This window comes from Microtus ochrogaster, chromosome 6 (genome assembly GCF_000317375.1).
Source record: "Microtus ochrogaster isolate Prairie Vole_2 chromosome 6, MicOch1.0, whole genome shotgun sequence".
Classification (NCBI taxonomy): domain Eukaryota; kingdom Metazoa; phylum Chordata; class Mammalia; order Rodentia; family Cricetidae; genus Microtus; species Microtus ochrogaster.
The window spans coordinates 39,211,564-39,230,758 of record NC_022013.1 but is presented as its reverse complement, the minus strand read 5'-3'; positions in this window follow the sequence as shown (position 1 = coordinate 39,230,758).

The window sequence follows — 19,195 nt, the reverse complement described above, 5'->3', positions numbered from 1 at the left end:
CGTCTCAGAATAGCGTCATTTCAGAGAAAGTATTACTATTCTAACTTTAGAAGTGGGGAATTAGAAGCTTACAGACACTAGGAATGTTCCTCAAATCAGATAATTAATAGCATGTTTATCTATTGGGATCTAGAGGCCATCCCGTTAATACCTGACAGCATATTATTTTTATAATACATCAACACTAAGTAATTCTGAAAATCTTTCTTTCTGTAATATGAGGATTGAGAATGGAGAAAGTCCCAAGATGCTAGCAATGGTGGACTTTGCTCTTTATTTTACTATGAGGCAACAACAGACTCTTGTTGCTCTTTCTTCTACCCCTGAACACAAGCAAGTTAAATTTTTAGAATAGACCATGACAAATAACTGAATGTGATCTGGATCAATAAAGCAGGCTGCTATAAAGCAGCCGTAGGCTCCAGAATTTCTGCTACTCTATCAGCATCGAATGTCAGGCTGTTATTTGAAGGATGAAAGTCAGAATGATATTTAGAAAGTAATTTTCTTTTTTATATTTTAGTGATTGAATTTTGTCAGTTTTCCAAATAGTATAATATGAAAAAACAAAATGTGATTAGTTATATTTCTGATAAAGTTCTTACTATAATTCTAAGAATGTCTCAAAGAGAAAATGATGTGGGAGTATCATATATCAATCTGTTGATTTCATTGGTTAAGCAATAAAGAAACTGCTTGGCCCTCATAGGTTAAAACATAGGTGGGAGGAGTAAACAGAACAGAATGCTGGGAGGAAGAGGAAGTGAGCTCAGAGACGCCATGCTCCCTTCTTCAGACTCGACAGCTCTGCTCTCTGGAGCAGAGACACCATGCTCCCCGGGCCTGGGAAGACACATGCAATGAAGCTCCGACCCAGGATGGACGTAGGCTAGAATCTTCCCGATAAGCGCACCTAGCGGTGCTATGCAGATGATTGGAAATGGGCTAAATTAATATGTGAGAATTGGGCTAGAAGAGGCTAGATAGAAATGGGCCAAGCATTGTTTAAATGAATACAGTCTGTGTGTTGTTATTTTGGGCATAAGCTAGCAGGTGTCTGGAGTGCTGGGGAGGCAGCCCCACCACTCCTATTACTACAGGAAAACACAAGTTAGCAAAAATCACATATTTACATACTAGAGAAATATCAAAACTGATTATATCTAAACATTTAGCAGTTTATACTTTAGATGTGCATATATACATTCATATGCACATATGCATATGCATGCAGATATCATATATCTACATATTAGTCCCTTTGGACACTACATTAGAAGATAAAAGGACCATTAAGGCTGTTTAAGTATCTGAAAGAATTAAAGGCATTTTTTAAGGTAGAATTGTAGTGACTTAAAAACCCGAAAGACAGCTTCAGTAAGTTTGCTCTTCCAGGAAGAAGCAGCACATAAAAGAGATAAAGGGAGCTGGATTCTCAACTACTGCACCCTTGTGCTTCCTAACAGTAAGGGATTACCAGATCGCTTTATTCCTCCTACAGAAAGGAATTTTCTCATGTCTTAGGGCATTTCATTTTCTAAGTGTTATGAGATTTTTTTCTGGTTATATTTCAATTTTTTTCTATGTGGACTGTCAAAAGAGATGCTTCAGACATTGTTCAGTTAACAAATTAGAAATTATATCAGTTAATTTCTGTAAAAAATAATCAGGGTTATTTAATAATTGCACAAGTTTTTCTCATTGTAACTGTCAGTGTTCTGAGTATGGTAGCAATGGTGGTCTTGAACATTGAGGAAATCATTTTCCAGAGCACAGGAGTCACCACTTCACATTTAAGGTTAACTCTTAACACTCCCTTCTAGGCTGCAGGTTTGTGATATTATTGTTATTCCGAGGACTGCCAGTTTCAGAACCAGGTAAGCTTTTCTTCCTGAATAAAGTGCCTTTAAAAATGTATGATATATAATATTTTTTACTGTTTATGTCTAATGATAATGAAAACACATGCAAAATGGTATTTAAAGGAGCAAGAGAGATATACATTTTACCAGACCTTTTTTGGGGATCCCAAATCATGATATGGAGACTTAATAAGTATTGGTAATGAATGCTTAGTCTTATCTTATGCTTGTCTTACTCATAATGTAACCTGGTCTTTTTGGTTTTCATCTCTGTTTTGCCTCTTTTTTTTTTTTAAACCTTTCTCTCTTTCTGTTTCCATTGCTGGCTTGCTGACTGGCTGACAGCTAACTGACTTTTCTACGTGGGCACGTCCTTTTCTCCCTTGTTCTCTCTTCCTTTCTCTCATTCCTAGATTTATCCCTCTAATTATTCTCTCTCTCTCTCTCTCTCTCTCTCTCTCTCTCTCTCTCTCTCTCTTTCTCTCTCCTGGTAGTGCATCTCCCCCTCCTGTCTATATATTGACCATTCAGATTTTTATTAAAACAATAAGATGTCTTAGGAAGGCAAGGTGAGGCAAATGAAACACATGTTTTCATAATCAAGCAAATGTGGAACAAACAAATGTAACACACCTTCACAAAGGTAAAGTAATTTTCTGCAGCATAAACAAATAAAACACACATTTATATACTTACAATATTCCATAACACTACAGAAAATATCTAAAAGCCACATCAATGTGACATTATATATTCCAACCTGGTATGGGACAATTCTGTATTCTGTCAGTTATGTTTTAAATAAATGCTGATTTGCCAGTAGCCAGGCAGGAAGTAGAGGTGGGACAATGAGAACAGTAGTATTCTGGGAAGAAGGAAGCTCACTCCCCAGTCCTGTTCAGACACCAAAGAAGCAGGGTATGACCTGCCCTGCTGAAAAAGGTACTGAGGCATGTGGCTAACATAGATAATAATAATTGGTTAATATACATTACAAGAATTAATAAGAAGCTTGAGCTAATGGGCCAATGAGTTTATACCTAATGTAGACTCTCTGTGTGATTTTCTTTGGGACTTACCAGCTGTGGAAACTGGGCAGGACAGAAACCCCAACAAACAGCCCCTCATGTTACAGAAATCTTAGGATCTTGAGAGAAAGAAAGGATGACTTTTGTTAAAAAAAATAGAAGGACCGAGTTGAAAGAGCTCACACTTGCCAAGTATGGCTTTATTTGGCATGAAAATAATAATAAATATAAATGACTAAACATATTGAATTGTAAACCTTCATAACTTCTCTATGATTCTCACATAAGTGAGTAAACCAAAGCAAAGGAGTAAAATTCACTGGAAAGCATTGGAAATAGGAATGGTACCCTTTTCCTACCAACTGGTCTGTATTGAACCCAAATTCTTCTAGCTGAGAATCTTTCTTTCCAGATGGAATCCAGAGAAAATATTTGAAAAACTGAAGATACAAGGCAATAACTGTTTTCTATAGTTTATATAACCAAATCAATAGAAATCGTAATGAATGATACCATCAGGTGAAAGATTGAGGGGTAATATAGAACAATTTTGTGCCCAAAGAAAAATCACTGGGAACCAACAGAAACTAGGGCAGCATTTGTACTCTAAGTGACACAGAAACTTCCAGAGAACTTTCTGTGAAATATACTTCCCCCAAATAAAGTATCTGGAAATAAAGCCAATTTATAGTTTCAGGGAAAATAATGAGAATGATAGGTGATGAGAGTCAAGTTGAGTGACAACAGAAGAAAATGAATGGGGAGATCACACTATGATATTTTCTACAAGGTAACTAGTTCTGAAAAGGAGAAAAAAAACAGCTGAGGGACATAGTAAGAATATGATGCTTTTCACTAGTTCTAAGGAATTCTGAGTGATCATTTTGAAATAAAATGTGTGGACCCTGTTTCAGATGCTCCCTGGACTGAAAAAGCATGGGATAAAACCAGGACTCTCTGAACATGGCGAGCAATGAGGGCTGATGAGAAGCCAAGGACAATGGCAAGGGGTTTTGATCCTACTTCATGTTCTGGCTTTGTGGGAGCCTAGCCAGTTCAGATGTTCACCTTCCTAGACATGGACGGAGGGGGGAGGACCTGGGACTTTCCACAGGCAGGGAACCCTGATTGCTCCTTGGACTGGACAGGGAGGGGGAGAGGTATGGGGGGAGGGGGAGGGAAATGGGAGGCTGGGAGGAGGCTGAAACTTTTTTTCCTTTCCTCAGTAAAATAAAAAAAAAAGAAAATAATAATAAAGTCACTCTGACAACTTTAAAAAAATAAAAATAAAAAAAAGAAAATAACTAGGGAGCTTTGAGGTAGTATGACACTGAAGAATGCCTTCAGCTATCTATTGTAACCATACTGTAATTATATTCCTAAGTCTTTCTATTACTCCCTCTTCTACTGCTGTGATAAAGCACCATCACCAAGGCAACTTATATATGAAAGAATTATTTGTGCTTACAGTTCCAGAGGGACAAGCGTCCATCCTGACAGGGAATACAGGCAAAAGGATGCAGATATTACAGGCAGCAGGAATAGCTGAGAGCTCAGAAGTCAAATCCCAAGCACTTAACTAATTATTTAACTCCTTTGTTATTTTCTGATAGCTGAGTTTTCTTGTGATATGTAGAGCCAAGTTAGGGATAACAGGAAGGTACATGTGACTGCTTATGACACTGACATCCCAGTTCACACTCACAAATTATCATTCTTATATCTCTGTGAAAATGCATCTAAACTCAACATATAATGTTTTGTGTCAAAATGTAGTTTCCATAGTGAACCATGTATACCAACAAAAGGGGCTAAAATGTTGAATAACAGTAAAGTTTATGCTCGTGTTAGACTATTAAGGTGTAATACTCTTTAAAAAGTCTGTGTATGCTGCAGGAGTTTATCTGTCATCATATATTTTTCTAAACCCCAACAATACTTGTCTGTAAGTTGTGGATATAAGAAAATCTCACACACAATTTTTCATTGTACTCCATGATTATAAATTTAAATTAATCAAGACTAAACAGAACTAAGATGTCTGAACTGATAGTATTAAAATAAGGGAATGAAACAATGATACTCGAAAAAAAAGAAAATAACTGATGTAATAAAGAGATTGTCCTTGAACTACATTTTTGATCATAGTATTCTAAATCTTTATAAGTGAAAGTCAATCTGTTTGATTTGTGATATCTATCCCATATGACAAAGATAATACAAACCATGTAAGGTTGACTTACACATTATCACATTATTTAACATCCAATAACCAACTGTTCATTTTTATTAATCTGATTTGCCTTTTAAAAAGTAATTCCTCTGTATCCCAATAGGTTTGCTATTATTGCTCACAGTATGTCAAGTGATTTTGATAACCTGAAATAAACTTGAATTTGCAACCAGCAATGCACTCTTATAGGACATGGTATTGGTGAACTGATTATACAGACTCAGACAAGATATGACAACTTTCTGTATGACATTACCATATTTTCTTGGTAGCTCCTTAAATATACATATTTGCTCACCATGCCTGAAATTGAGATGTGTATCTTGAAGAATGTCAAACAACTATGCTTCATGTACATAATACTATTTTCATTGTTATGCTCTGAGTTCACTCTAGGAGTTTCTTCATGTCCAATGCAGAGATTACATTATATTTTGGGGAAACTATAACTGAATGATGACTTCTCCTTTTTCTTTCTTCTTTTAACTTCCTTTACTGCTTGAACCTATTTTTGTTTGTAAAATGCTGTGTGGTTATAACTTTTAATTTCTACTAACTTTGTTACTCTTGTAAGAAAATTATCTATCACATTACTTAAGTCCATTTCACTTTTACTTGAAACACCAAGAAAATTTTTTTTCCAGCTCTCTGTGGCATCATGGAGAAGCATGGAAAAATTCCATGGGACATATTATAAATGTTTAGCACATGGACTCTATAGCAATCCTTCTGCAAAGCTGCTAACCATGTCCAGTCTTAGATCATTTGATGGCTAAAACAACCATAGCTACTACAATGGTCCTAATTTGAAACTTCAGCCAAAGAGCAGCTTAAGGGATGAAATGGTGAAGGGTTCCAGGAATAATGTCATATCTGCACAAACAATGTGACCTGAATCATGGAGGAAGTAGGAAGGAAGATCTTACATTTAATTACATAAGTGCAGCTTTGTAGTGAATAAAACTTTTTGTTTTGTTTTTGCTGTTCCTTGAAGGACTGTGAACAAACCTGTTTTTCTGCTGTCTGAAATTAAGCCTGCTTTTCTATACAAATGAAGACAGCCCATGTGAATTTGAGCATTCCTCAGGGAGGCCACACTTTTAGAGACTTGACAGCCATGAGAAAAGGTAGCAAGTTCTGTTCCCAGAAATTGTAGTACCATTCCTCTTTAGTGTAGGCTCCTCTGCTTCTTTCACAAGAACAGACTAAGGCCTATTCTATGGAGTAGATGTTTTTCCAACATCATGATCAATTGCAGCAAGCCCACAATATGTCCTCAAATACCCCACCTAGGACATTTGGCTCAACTGTGTGAATTAGTCCATAAGTAGGAATACCGGGGGAAGGTTGCAGGCCTTCCTACACACACACACACACACACACACACACACACACACACACACACACCACAACTTCCCAAATACTCCTGAGCTTTTAGGAGATCCTGAAGGTATAATAGATAAAGTGGCAGCCTGAAGAAGTCAATCCCATTTTATCTCCTATCTCTTTAGCTGCAGCCATACCTCCAGACAAGTTATTCCCTTCAGTTTTCTTCAGCTTGCAATGATTTTATCTTTTAAGAAGTTAGGCTATTTTATCGCTTAAATTGTTGTTGCTAACTTCTCCATAACACACAGAACACTTTCTTTACCAGTAGTTATACTGGGAAACCAAAGAAAGTATGCTTATTGTAGGTATGCTCTGAATTGTGAGCTATTAAAATAATTTTTCCTAAGTATGAGCTATGTAAATGATATATATCAATCAAATATAAAGCACGTCAGGTCAAATTGGGTCTACACAAATGATGACTTTGATTCTAGAATAAATTTGGTTAAGCAATGCTTTATTGTAGAATTGCTGGTGCTTGCACTTGATGAGACAAATGTTGGATGGGTTTGCTAATTTGACTCTGAAGATTAATCGGGTACTTTGTGAAAGACTAATAAATATGTAAAAAGAAAATAAGAAGTTAACTCTGAAAGTAAAGACTCCACCATTTTAGCTGGGATAAATCTGTCTTCATCAGTGGCAATCACTGAGATTAATATTAATTATAATCAATACACTGAAGACAGATTACTTCTGTCCATTTATTTTACTCTGTCATTTATTCAAATACCATCACAGATCTGAAAAGGGAAAACTACTCCCTGTAAGAGAATTGTTCACCCATGTGAGGTAAATTAACTCTTCCAGACACTAGGATATTGGTAAATGGTGTCTCTTTGTGCTTGAATTGATAACCTCATGTCCTTTAAATGTTCATTCACTTCCATGGTATTAAACACGAGTGGTACCATCTCTCTTCACTTTCTTCCGCAATAGAATACCATCATTTAAGCAAGTGTTCCTGTTTTTAACAATCCTAGGTGTGCAGGCAAATGTGTGTGTGTGTGTGTGTGTGTGTGTGTGTGTTTGTGTGTGTGTGTGTGTGTGTTTGTTTGTTTGTTACTTGAATTTGAGCCTGGGGTCTCACATATGCAAAGCTTCCTCAACTGAGATGTATTTTCAAACCTGAACCTCTGTTTTTAAAATAAAACTGAAACACGGATATTTATTTCATGCAATACTTGGAGCCCAACCAAATAACTGTATTTTTAATATTTAAAATTTAGTAGGTAAATATCTAAAAAAAGCAACCTAAAAATAACAAAACAGTACACATTCTCAAAACAGGAAATAAAATGAATTTATGTTTTTATTTCTAATACGTGTCAGATGTGAACATTTTGAGTCTGATACTGAGATTAATGAAAGAAGCTCATGATAAGATATGATGTATATTCAAGTCCTTTTCACAGAGCTGAGCTTTTATATTTTGAATTGATAATAATATAGGCTCTCTCCATTGAACCACATAGGTCCTTTACAATACATTTAACAGTATAGTCAGTCAAGGATTACTATGTATGTGGTTCATGGGAGAGATACAATATGACTTACTAGGCTCTGGCTCTAACTCCCAGTAGCATCAGTTCCCTATTCAACATTCATTGTAGTGGTTTGAATAGAAATGTACCCCATAAGGTCACATAATTGAATGCCTTGGTCATTAGGAAGTGGCACTATTTGAAGGGATTAGAAGGTGTGACTTTGGTGGAGGAAGTGTATCACTGGGAATGAGCTTTGATATTTCAAAAGCTCAAACTAGGGCCAATGATTGTCTCTTCCTTCTGCCTTTGAATCCAGATGTAGATCTCTTAGCTACCATGTCTGCCTAAATGCCACCGTGTTTCCTGCCATCAGGATAAAGAACTAAACCTCTGGAAGCAAGCCTCAGTTAAATGCTTTCATTTTATAATAGTTGCCATTGTCTTGGTGTCTCCTCACAGCAATAAAGCTTAGCTGAGACATGCAAATAATTTATTCTTATAAAATATATAATATATATTTTTTATATAATATACATGTATCTCTTGTACTGAACACTGAAATCTATGGTCAAAAAAAGCTAGTATCAGAAAGATTTGTGTATAGCAAGTGCTTTGAAATCATGCAATGTAGTTCGATTTCTGTTACATATTTCTTTGTTCATTAAGCACATGGGATATTCATTTTACATTCAGTTTTTAACTTTGGGCCCTATGAAGGTTGTTGTTCCTTCTTATAACATCACTGTACTCTCATTTCCTCAAAATGTACTGCCCATTTTATCTAGATAAGTACTATGGATCTCATAATTCACAACTTAAGTTGTATATCTTCAAGAAAGAAAATCTTCAGCAATCTCCTATCCTACACGTATATAAACAATGTATTTGAGCAATTAGTACTTATTAAACTAGAACCTCCAGCAGAGGATAGTGTCCACAATACTTAGAACTTTTTCTTGCCTTCTTTTTTATTCCAACATCCTCTAAAATATATGGAATATTATGGGCATTAGACATGAAAATAATGGAGTGACTATTGCATATTTTTAACATGTTGTACAAATTATATTTGATATGATCTATAATAGACATCTGAGATCTTTATAATTAGACATATTTTGTTGTAATAGGAGTGGCGGGCTACATTCCCAGCACCCCGGCCACCTGGCTAGCTTATGCCCCGAAATAACATCACACAAACTATATTCTTTTAAACACTGCTTGGCCCATTTCTATCTAGCCTCTTCTAGGCTAATTCTCACATATTAATTTAGCCCATTTCTAATCATCTGTGTAGCACTGGTCTTACTGGGAAGATTCTAGCCTACGTCCATCCTGGGTCGGAACTTCATCGCATGTGCCCCGAGAGCTGAGCTATGGTGTCTCTCTGAGGTGTCTGCCCCAAGAGGAGAGGAGAGCTGTCAAGTCTGAGCTCACTTCCTCTTACTCCCAGAATTCTGTTCTGTTTACTCCTCCCACCTATGGTTTAACCTATGAGGCCAAGCAGTTTCTTTATTACTTAATCAATGACCTTCCTCCATTAACATTTTATAGAAGATGGCAATTTCTTCCTAGAAAGCTTAATCTAGCACAGAATTCACTGAGAAGAAGCTCAAGCTGATCTTAAACTCAGTGTTTTTCAGCTTCAGCATCCACCTCTGGGCTTATACATATGTATCACCATGCTCTTTTTCTTTAATACGATTGTGTTGAAAAATGCTACCAAGGTTCTAAGGATAAAGAATAATAAGCTATAAGATGTGGTGGTGTTTTTGAGGTTATTTTATACTTTTCGGTTCTTATCTTTTTTTGAAGATTCTCAGTGAGGGGGAGAACATACATTTCTGAAACTGACACCCATTTATTCAAAATAACCGAGTTGCTGACTCTTTCCCAATTAGTAACAGTTTAGCTCCTCACAACTTCTATCCCTTTATCTTGGGTCCACACTTATTCCTAGGTAGAATTCCAAGGTCAAACTGTGAAGGAAACACTTGTTTAGGGGAAAACACTCAGCTCACGTCTCCCAACTCTGCAAGAATCATTTGTTCTTCAGAAAGGTCTCTAAGTTTTCCATGTATGTCCTTATATGACATGGTTTTCAACTTTCATCTCCTTGTTATCCATGGAAGATATTCTAATTCCCATTGTCCTAATTTACATTGAACAACTGTTCATATTCGTTTTAAAGACAGATTTCATACAGACAATAAATTCTCTCTATATTCTTCCTTTAATAACTTTTAGTATCTACTCAATATTTATGATTTATTGTAAGCATGAAAAAATAAATGATAGAAGTCACTAGTAGGAAGAATTCTTACACTTTCCATATTAAAATTTTCAGTGAAATTGGCAAAAACAATGTTTTTCTGAGAGAAAAATATATTGCTACTGTCCAAGAAAGTAGTGCGCATGAGAAAAAATCCATTTGGTGGGATTTGAACTGTAGGCTATAATAAGGGCTGGAAAAAGTACGGTGATGTTGACTTCAGAATGGAAAATTTGACTGAAGAAAATGTGGTCCCTGTACTTTGATAGCTTAGGAAAATGTCTCAAAGAGACTGGATAGTTTTTTGTTTTGTTTTTTTTTTTCTAGGCTCAGCATGTCTTCAGTTTAAGTTTGAAGCCCTTCAGTTCTTTCAGATTTGGGAAACTCAAAACATTCCTTACAGAACACATAGAACATAGTGTTCTGACACCATTTTGGGGCAATCCCTGTGCTTTTTAATTTTCTTTAAGTGCACTATAAAATTAAAAGGAAAATTTAGGACTCCAGTTGTGCTTTAGCAATGAATCTATAGACTATTATGCTTTAAGCTCTCAAACTTCTCCTTTCTTTCTTCTTTTAACATTGAGAATATGGGATACGATAAATTATAGGCATTAGATTTCTGGTAAAATGTAGTTTAGGACACTGTAGGCTTAGCACAAAGTATAAAAAAAATCAATCTTTTCTGCTGTCATAAAGCTTATTGAAAACTTCTCTTGTGCCATTAAAATTAATGTAATTGCCTTTCTCTCTCTTTCTTAGTCACATTGCCCTTTGCCCAACTCCTTCAGGTCATCTCCTCCTGAAGACAATGAGTACTTCTTAGTTCTTCCATCTAAATTAAACCTTGAAACTAATGCGGCCAAACAATGCCCTCCTAAATCATGTTTTACACAAAAAGATTTAATTTTCTCACAAGATTGCAGAATTTCCATTTGGATATTTCCCATACTCTTTATATCATTTAAAACCCACAGCTATAGAAATGTGGAGGAAAATGAGTTCCTCTTTTAGAAATATGATTGAGAAATGCATTAAATCAGAAATAATTACAGCAACTTTTTGATTTAAGACAAAACTTTGGGAGTTTTATTAGGCTTTGGTGCCAGGTTTAGCAGTAATTTATAGGATATTAATATTTAAATGTAGGGAATTACATATGCTATGCAATTTCTATTTTAACTTAAAATGTGGTTTCGGTATATTCAATATTAATTTAAACATTTGCTTAAGAAAAAGTAGTTTCATACTAAAAATTAAATTTTATGAAATTTTACTGTATCAATGTCCACCTGTGAGTTTACTTTATTTGCCTTAATACAGAGAAGTTTGGGCTCTACTCTCTTCTTCAGGGAGGCTTCAGTCATACATTAGCTGGGGTAGACAAGGCATTAGAACAGTAGGGCACCCACTGCTCTTCATTGCAGAGACTCTCTTTGTCTCTATCCTTCCTTCTTCCCTTTCACATTGTGTAAGAAAGTATTACCTATTGTAAAAAACAATCATGTCCCCCAGGACCCATCACTGATATTTATCAGAATGTAATGTAAATCACTTTTATGGAAATGCGAGGCTAAAGATAAACTAAAATCATTCAAAGAGAACAACTCATAGATATCTGGTTAATTTATTTACCAGAATTCACAGAATTCTTTTTCATTGTTGCTTGATGATATAGCATGCCCCTCTCCCCATTTTCTTACTACGTGAAGAGACCCTGCTCTTACTCTTTGATTATCAATATCAAATTGCCATCCAGGAAAACATACATACAAGCAACAATATACAGACTGAAAATGTTTTCTGTGGATGTGACCTTTCTTCTCCTTCTATTTCTGTTATTCATAGATTTACTCTTTCTATTGCATACCTAGATTTCCTGGATGTTTTGTACCTGAAGGATTTTTTTTCATATTAAACTATTCTTGGCTGAGGCATCTATTTCTTCTATTTTACCATCAATGACTGAGATTCTCTTTCTGATCTCTTGTTTTCTGTTTGTGAGGCTTGCCTCTCAGGTTCCTGTTCAAGTTCTCAAAGTTTTCATTTCCAGATTTCTCTCACTTTGGGTTTTTTCTTATGATTTTATTTTCATGTCTTGAATTGTTTTTGTTTGTTTGATTGTTTTATTGTTTTTCATTTCTTCTACCATTTGTTTGTGTTTCCATAGATTTCCTTAAGGGAGTTATTCATTTCCTTTAGAAGGACATCTCTCATATTCCAAATGGATATCTTGAGGTCCTTGTCTTATGTTACAGCTGTCTTGCATTTCTCGTGATCTGCTATGGTAAGGTTGCTAGAATCCAGTTGATACAATTTTTCCAGGCTGTTATTGATTGTGTTTGTATCCTGACATCTAGGGATTTGTGTTTGGGATGATTATAATTATATGTGCTATTATCTGGTCTTACCTCTGTTGGGTGAATATTTTGTTCTTTGGTTTTTGTTGCACTTTCTGGTGTATAGCAGACTGTGATAGCTGTGTACTGTCTAGTAAGGAATTCTTTTCTGATCCCACCAGGTATGTCCAATAGGTTTTCCATATATAATGTATTTTTAGGTGTTGATAGCTGACAATTAGGAACGGGAATATTTTAGAAGGGTAGGGAACCTGATGGATCCACAGGAAGGATGTTCTACCAGGCTCTGCTTAGTCTGCTAGGAATGGAGGTAAAAAGTGAGGACAGGCCACAGAAGGTAGTCTGCTATAAAACTGAGGGTAAGACTAGGGGATTGGATTTGGAGGAGTTGGGGAAGAGGTTAAGATCTGGAGCTACTTTGATTCCCTGGCTGGCAGAAAGGCTGCCTTTCCTAAAAGAAAAAAAAATGGTCACATATCTGAAATTAATGACTGCTTTCCTTAAGGTCCTGTTGTGAGATGGGTGGCACTTTAAAATAATGGCATAAATTGTGTAAAAAAGAAAAACCAGCTATGAAAAAGCTTTGAATTCCAATTAACTGTCAGTGATTGCTTTGGCTGTGGGTCAAATGCACAGATGCATTCAGAGATCAGTGATTTTGGAGAGGGGCAAAGGAGACCATAGTAGAGTCTTGAGATGATCCTCAATAACCTTGAAGGGCATCCATTTAACTTCAGGTATGTTGGATATTTAGTTAAGCAACATACCTCATTTCTCAGAGCTATAGATGTGAAGAGTTTATAATCATTTACATGCTTGTTTGGACTATTTCCTGAATTTTCGAGCCTTCAGCTTCTTATTTTTAACCTCTCTAATTATATTGACATGACAAACTAAAAAATAAAATATTTCAAACAGTTTAAACTTTTGGGAAGAGCAAAGGATGCTGACAGTAGCCAAATTCTTATGCATCAGCTGTACAATGCAACTAAATATTTTATCTTCTATTAACTGAAATACATTATGTAGAATTTGATAAATAAAGTCTTGATATTCATTTATCTTGACTTTATAAAAAATCCTATATATTATCATTTTTATATTATGCATAAGAAAAAAGAACTTTGAACTGGTTATCTTAGCAAAACCCTAAATGAATAATTGGTATAGAAGATATAAAGAAGAAAATGCAGTTTTTTTCAATCTATGTTTCTTCTCTCTCTCTCTCTCTCTCTCTCTCTCTCTCTCTCTCTCTCTCTCTCTGTGTGTGTGTGTGTGTGTGTGCGTGTGTGTTTGTGTGTGTGTGTGTGTGTATTTGATAGATTCTTACTATGTAGCACAGCTGACTTCAAATTCATGATCCTCGTGCCTCAGGGTTGTAATTGTTGGGTTTCTTGTATGCACAATCATGCCACAGTTTGATCGGTGCTCTTTAATAAATAAATGTAGCATTAGTAGAAAAATAAAGAATAATCATGTTTTCCTTGTGCTTTGTGTTTCAATGGAACTGTGCTCTTGCTTTCCTTCAGCCTTCTCATTTCATCCTCTGTCTGTAGCACTGGTTTCAATACTGTTTCAATACAGAAGATAGATATCTCAGTTTCCCTTCTCCATTTCTGAAAGCTGGTCTCCCAACTGAAAGGTTATGCTCTGGCTGATTCTCTTCAAGACACCATGGTCAATGTTGAATTTTGTCATGCTATCTAAACCCAAAAGCCATTTAGTCCAGTCTAGCGACCGGCAGCAGAGCTGACATTTTGATTATCATTTGCTGACTCCCGTGGTCCTTCAGTGAGTACTGGCCTTTAGAGTTGTTGGAGAGAAAGACAGAGATTTATTAGCCCTCTAAATACCAACATAGTACCAAGAGATAAATGCTACTTCAGAGTTATTGAACAGAGCATCAAAATATTACAGGACCTAATTCAGGTAGTCACCTCCTTGCAATCAGATTAGACGCAGGCTGCACAAAGGAGATCAAGGTCTACTTCAGGTCAGTATGGAGGGAAGAATAATGATTTTCCAAGAAAACCTATGAAGAGGAAACTTTAGGTTGATGAAATGTACAATATATATTCAGTCACTTACACATCATTTTAATTTTTAAAAATGTATTATTTATTTAGTTGTATAGGCATTTATCTGTATGTATGTCTGCACCAACTGTGTGCCTGGGCATCACAGAGGTCAGAAGAGAACATGGGTCTTCAGGAACCAGAGTAACACATACTTGTGAACCTACCACGTGGTTCTGGGTATTGAACATTGGTCCATTGGAAGAACAGCCAATGTTCTTAACTGCTGAGTCATATCTCTGCTTTCTCATTTATACTTCTTAAAACCCCTACTTGATAATTCTTATTTTATATTTAGGATGCTGTGATTTATATCCGTGTATTTTCCAAAACCTAGAGTGTTCAGGGATCTTGAACTTCACTTTAAGTAACATTTTAGTTGGCTGGCAACAGACTCAATAAAGTTATCTCTTGTAGATAACTGATGTATTTTAAAAAGATAAAAGAGGAAATGTACAGACTCTTTCTGGGGAAGCTGGAAAATCAGCCTCTTGGAGCATCAAATTATATTATGAGCTGTCTGTAATGACTCAGTAAGTGAAGATGTCTGCTGTTCAAACCTAACAACCTGAGTTTTATTCTTAGGTTCCATTCTATAAGGAGAGAGCTGACACCTGGGTGTTGTCCTCTGTAGTGTTTTAAATAATAATGTTCCCCAGTTGGCAGACTGTTGGGAAGAATTAGGAGCCATGGTCTTTTTGAACAAGGTGTGCTGCTTAGGGTGGGCTTTGAGGTGTCAAAAGTCCCCATCATGCCATATGTGTCTCTTACTCTTTTTTTTTCTGCTGCCTGTGGATCAGAATGCAAGGATCTCAGATGCTACTCCCTCAGCATGTCTGCTTGCATGCTGTCACATTCCCAAACCTATTGATAATCAACTAATATTCTCAAATTGTAATCAAGCTCTCAAATAAATACTTTTCTCTTGTAAGAGTTGCTTTGGTCATAGTGTCTTTTTATAGCAACACAAATCCTAAGACATTTTTTGACCTATAAACACCCAACATTCTCTTTGTCTCTTTCTCTCTCTCTTTCTCTCTCAAATTTACACGTCACAACAGTAATTGCTCTCTGACCAGCAATTGGATTAATAAATTTGGGGGGGAACAATTTTAGCATTTTGTCATCAGGAAACACGGACAGTATTTAGAGTAGGATTTTTTCTTTGTAAAGTAAGAAACTAGATAATGTATAAATGCATAGATAGTACAGTTGTGCTTTGAGTCCTATTTGTCCAGTAGTAGCTGCATTACAGTGGACAGTGTCTGACTATTAAAATGTTTAAGCTTCCTTAACCTTTACTTGCACAAGTTTATTGTCTGAGAGAGGCCAAGTCCTATGGAAACAAATCATCCACAATGAGCACTTACACCACCATATTTTACATGATTGATTTTTACCTTTTAAAATGAAATGTCATAATCTATTATTATTATTTATACAATAAGTTGATTTCAAGCTCTAAAAAGTATATACATGAATTTTTTCTTTAAGCAATATATATTATTGTTATTTGCATATAAGTATTTTATACTCATACAATATATGGATTTATTCATATTACAATTAAAATATTTAAATACACTTGAGTCTGACAGTGTAGATCTGCAATCCAGGTTCTTAAGGGGCTGAGTTAGGAGGACCAGAAATCCAAAGATAGCTCCAGCAATCTTGTCAGACTATATGTCAGAACAAAAATCTGGAAACAATAAATAAAATATTCTAAAAAAACAATCAGGACTTATAAGCAGATTTTCAGTGCATATATAGAACATCAAGCCAGTAATACTAATTCCTAGGAAGCATTAAGTAAACAAATTATGGATTAAGGTCAGCCTATGTGTATAGAAAGTACCCATTGAGAGTTTCACAACATCACTGTAGTCTTTTGCAAAATTCTCCCCTCTAGTATTGTGAAAAACAAATTAGAGCAGAATGAGTCTAAACAAACTGAAGTAAGTTAATAGGACCATGTAGTCATCCACAGGACGTAAGTAAGCAGGGATTCCATGCACATATTTTCTTAGCTGTTTTACATAACTCAGAATCATCATAGTTTCAAGTGTCAACATTTTAACTACCATGCTGACCAGAAAATAAAATTGATTTCTTATTAAACTTGCATTAAAATGGAAATCTCTGTGTCAGCATTCATTAAAGAGGCAAAAGAAAAAAAAACAATTTGCAAGATTACAATGATGAAAATAGGAACAGAGGCTGCAAGAGTAGAAGTTGATTGACTACAGTATTACCAAGCATGACATGGATTTTACTTCAATTACTCATTCCATTTCCTAACTACAACCTGACATCTCCAGGAGCCAATGCAATCATCATTCTAAAGCTGGTGCTTTAATAAAGTCCTAATCAATCTTGAATTTCCCTTATATAATAAACTTTCTTCTGAGAATTGAATATCCTTGTGACAGTCTAGCATACTTAACTTGGAAACAGAAATTACAGTGCTTAAGAAAAAGAGAAGGGTCAAGGAAATGGTGCATCATTCTCATTTTTTAAAGAAAGAAAATTGTGTGTGTATGTGTTTTAATTAGTATCATTTGATTTATTTCATTGCTGAATCATATTTCCCTAGCCCAAAGAACTTATTTTGTTTTATATTAATGTACTAGCATTTTCTGAATTTTGGTGTTAAGTGCCCATTTATCTTGTGTGGTAAGCTCACAAGAAGCATAGTAATACATTTTAATTATTTTGGGTAAATATTCAGTGTTTCATCTGAGCATGGATAGAATTTATATTTTCAATGTTTTATCAACTTGCATACTTCCAAGTACCTGAATTTATCTGGTTCATAACAAATCTTGTCTTTCAGAAACTATAAGAACAAAGTAATTACTTTATAACAGCATGTGACAAATAATGTATTTATCTTTACTTTTTTTCTGAATCTCTGCTTTGAGTTGAAGTTTTTTTCTTTTTTCTTCCATTGTTAGTGTGCTTCAAATATCTTTATGCAAGCATATTGCACTGTTTTATATGAAAATGGCCCCCACAAGATCAAGTATTTGAATAATTAGTTCCCATTTGGTGGAACTGCTTGAAAAGGGTTAGAAGGTGTGTCCTTGTTGAAATAAGTATGTCACTGGAAACTGACTCTGAGTTTTCAAAAGCCTGTGAAAATGCAAATTAGCACTCTGCCTCTTAATTGTGTTTCAATATGTGAGCTCTAAATTAATGCTTCAAGCCATAACTGCCTGTCTTTTGCCATGATGGTCATGGACAGTTGCTTGTTCAAAGACATTGTGGGACAATGGTCTTTTATTTTGTCACATATTATTTTTATAGAATGCTGATTGGCCAGTAGTCAAGCAGGAAGTATAGGTGGGACAATGGCAACCAGGCAGGAAGTAGAGTCATGACAATGATAATTATGGAAAGAGCAAAGTTTCAGTCTGCAGTCATCACCCAGATACAGAGAAAGCGAGCAAGATGTGACTGCCTTGTCGAAAAAGGTACCAAGCCACATGGCTAACGCAGACAAGAATAATGGGCTAAAATAATTTATAAGACTTAAAAAGAATCCTGAGCTAATAGGCCAGTTAGTTTATGATTAATGTGAACCTCTATATGCTTATTTGGTACTAAACAGCTGTGAGACCTGGTGGTACAGAAACCTCAGTCAGCAGACAGTGACCTTCTGAAATCATTAGGCTCAAATAAATGTTTTACAAGTCACCTTGGCCATGGTGCTTTATCACAGCAATAAAAAGTAGCCAAGATAGATGAGTTTGAGGTCCCTTTTTCTCTGAATTTGTACTGATAATGCATCTTTTCATGACATACAAATAGTGAAACAAATTTGTATCATGCATAAACTTTGGCTTTATCAGATATGTTATCATTTAGATATGTTATCATTATTGATAATTTGTTGAGAATTCCTATGTTCATTTTTATGTTAGATATATTGATCAATAGTTTTCTTATAATAAACTGATTTTGAATTTTATAAAATGAATTGAGAGCTATTTTCTAGTTTCAGCAAAAATTCATTTAAAATTAGTGTTTATCATTGCATACATAATAGACTTGGTTAATTAACTTAACACTAAAGTTTCCTTAGTTGAAAGGCATTTCTTACAAATTCTCCTTTTATGAAAATAAACATGATTGTCTCAAATATCAGTGTCAGGTTTTCATAGAGACATTCAAAATATTTACTGATTTATTTAATTTACCAATTTCATGGAGATAAACTTTTCCTTGCTTTCTTACTCTGGATTTCATGACTGTAGAATGTGCAGTGATCTGTTATGATAATCATTTCTTTCTTTTACTAGTATATCCTTTTTGTCCAGTCTCTCTCATTCTTGCTCTTTCTTTTTCTTTTTTCCCCTTCCTTATAGCTTTCTTTCTTCTCTTTGTTCTTCCTTCTTTTCTTCTTCTTCTTTTTCTTCTTCTTCTTCTTCTTCTTCTTCTTCTTCTTCTTCTTCTTCTTCTTCTTCTTCTTCTTCTTCTTCTTCAGGAG